This window comes from Mus caroli, unplaced genomic scaffold (assembly GCF_978045245.1).
Source record: "Mus caroli unplaced genomic scaffold, Mus_caroli_1 scaffold_15, whole genome shotgun sequence".
NCBI classification, from domain to species: Eukaryota; Metazoa; Chordata; class Mammalia; order Rodentia; family Muridae; genus Mus; species Mus caroli.
In genome coordinates, this window is record NW_028227270.1 from 98,636,044 (window position 1) to 98,639,154 (window position 3,111).

Consider the following 3,111-nt stretch of genomic DNA (forward strand, 5'->3'; position numbering starts at 1 on the left):
TGAGTTCTCAGCACCACCAATGTCCTTCCACTTGGCAAGGCAGTCCTTGGCCATCACCAAGACGATCTCCAGTGTGTCCTTCATGCCCAGGTCTCCTAGCCCACAGCTCAGCCGTGTGCTCCTGTATAGCATCAGGAAAAAGGAGCCTGGTATGGGCAAAGTGGCTTAGTTAACACCAAATGTCCAGTGTCAGCCACTTTGACTGACACATTTTGCGTGTGTGTCGGGGTGGTGGTGTCAGGGGGGAGCTCCAGTGTTAACAGTCTGTTAGTGAGGTATTTAATCATCAGTATACCCATGAGACTCTGTCCTGGAGCCTGTGATTGATCAGATCTGCAATGCATCATTTGAGAGAGCCCGTTCTCAAGAACTTCTCATGGTAATTATTTAAGATCTAACATGGTTAGAATTGTCACACATTGTCAATAGTGTCCAAGCAGGTTTGGAATCTGGCAACATCAATCAGTTAGTGACAAAATCTGCTGTGTTATGAAGATGTCACTTGTCTCACTGTCATTCCACTCTGCTGTGCAGACCAACCCCAGAAAAGGGTGATGTCTTCACCTCCACCTACCCTATCCTTTTCTCCTTATCTGGCTTTGAGGGGTAATAAATACTGATTCCTGACAAAAGTGTTTCCTGAAGCATTTTTACCAGTGCTAATGAGAAGCTACAAGTCACATGATAAGGATGGTGGAATGGGAAGTCGGTAAGAATATGCTTTCCACCTTTCTAGAAACCCTAAACTAGCCTTAGATGGTTTTGTATTAGTCTCATTTGTTAATGTGAATTATTAAAAGCTTAACTGACTTAATGATTGGATATATAAGTGTTGTGAGGTGGAAAGTGCTGGTAATGTCCAGGCAGATCAATTACCAGGCCAAGACTTGGACTATAAGGTGGCATCTAGGACAGCTGATGCGACATAGCAAAACTACACACCCTCCACATACCCTCTTAAATTTTAAGGGAAATAAATGACAATGTGTATCTTAAGGTCACAGAGGAATGGAATCCTAGCATTTCTCAATGAGAACTCAAGAATTTAGCAATAGGGACATCACTGTTCATCAGGACAAAAGGACTGAGAATAGCATAACTGAGCATTAGACATGTTTTAATATTTACTAAAATGGAATGATGAATCATCATGGAACCTGTATAAAAAGGATAAAATGAAGTATGCCCAATAAAAGAAAGGTATACAGCTCATGATAATTACAAGACTCTGTGCAGCTCTGACTTCTGGACTGAAACTATTCACAAACCTGCAGCTATAAAGGGAGAGGATATGCTTGTGATGTTTATACAGGTGAAAAGAAATGTATCCACTGCTCCAGCCCATGAGACTCTAGAAGATGAGATCATAAACAGCCATGAGCAAGAGGAAAAGCCACTTAACTATGTGCCTGGAAGGCAGCATATAGCAATAGCCAATGTACATTCCAGCTCCAAATCTGTACAAATCACTGCCTGCTGTGATATCATGACAAGCTTGATTTGAGAGAACTTTAAAGATCCCAAAGAGGAAGATGTAGGTAAGAATTTGCCATCCTGTTTGTGGTCTGAGCTTTCTACAAAGGCTGGACCTGGGGCTGGTGGTGGCAGCAGACAGATGGTGCAGATAGAAAAGCTCTGTTCTATCCTTGCCAGATAAACCACAGCTTTGCAGCCCATATCTCCTATTTCTGAAATTAAACTCTGTGGCTATATCTCTATTCCTTGTAATGCAAATAATGATTATATTAATAATTACCAAGTGAAGCAGGATAAGATTTACAGGTTTTTCTCAGTCCCAAAGGCAGATTATCTCAAAAATATTAGAATATTCCCTACAATTCTAAGTACAGTAAGAAAAAGACTATGATCTGGATGATGTTATTCAACTTCATCTTCTGATTAATGTGCAGTACTATGAAATATCATTTATGAAATAGATTTAAGATTTTTCTTTATTTTGATGAAAAGGATGGTTTCCAAATATGTAAACGTATATGGTTCTTTTTGGACAATGTCTAATCATATTCTTTGGGTATTTTGATTGATTGTCTTCTGTTTTCTGTTTTTTTCTTCTTTCATTCCCATAAAAATAATGATAGGTACAATCAGGCCATAAATTTGATAGTTTCCTGCCTTTCATGACAATCCTTCATCCCTCAAGTTCATATGACCATGCTCTATCCAGAACAAAAGCTAAATGCATGGCATCACTTTGGCACTTTTCAAGTCAACACAGTCCTGAGGATTAGCCTGGCAGGCTTCTGCCTTTTCCTTCATCTCACCCACTGTGACCTCAGGCTACTGGACAGTGCTGTTTGCTTCATCCTGATCCTCTTCACTGTCCCATAGCCAACCATCACTCAAATGATATTGAACTCATAGAAAGCGCGCAGCTTCTCAGAAAATTCTGGTTGGCCAAATGGATCTGTTTTTCAGGGTAAATGACTTCCCATATTTATTTATGGCACAAAGCTTACATTTTTTATGGAAGATAAGGGCCAGAAGTCCTTCCGTTTCTTGTCAAGGTGGGGAGCAAGTCTGATCCAATTTGTGGCATGTTTCCAGTTTTCTACATGTGTCAAATCTTGTTGAAAGTGATTTACATTTCCTCCCACAGACCTTGTTGTCCTTGTCTGTTTCTACTAAGAATTCTGCTCCAACTTACCTGACACAGACACTGGTGAAAGGTCTCCTAGAGCAGGAGGGTGAGGAGGAAACCTCAAGATTCCTAGAGTCTTCTCTGACTCCCTGAGCCTTTTATGCACCCTTCCCTTCACACCTTCCCTTTGCAGCCAAACTGGCCAACCACAGGCTGCCACCTCACTGAATTGGTAGAGCTCCACCCTAGTTCATCCTCATTGAACTCAGGACAGAATGAACCCAGACTAGGGAGAAAGACAAGGCCCCATTCCTGATATTCCTAAACCAAGCTACTCAGGAGGCTGAGGCAAGAGACTTGATATACTCAGGGTATGAGGTCATGGTGAGCCAGGTCTAAACTGATAGTTCCAGGTAAGCCAGCTCTAGAGCTGAGACACTTAAAACAACAGCTAAATATTTTTAGCTAGAGAGCTAGGTCAACTTGATCAGGCAGATAAGATAGCTGGGACT

The 3,111-nt window shown here is 41.3% G+C and overlaps 1 pseudogene; it reads right to left on the reverse strand.

Moving 5' to 3' along the window:
* Positions 1-1,026: 1,026 nt before the first annotated feature.
* On the reverse strand, positions 1,027-1,892 carry LOC110308470 (putative vomeronasal receptor-like protein 4; annotated as a pseudogene).
* Between the last annotated feature and the right edge of the window lie 1,219 nt (positions 1,893-3,111).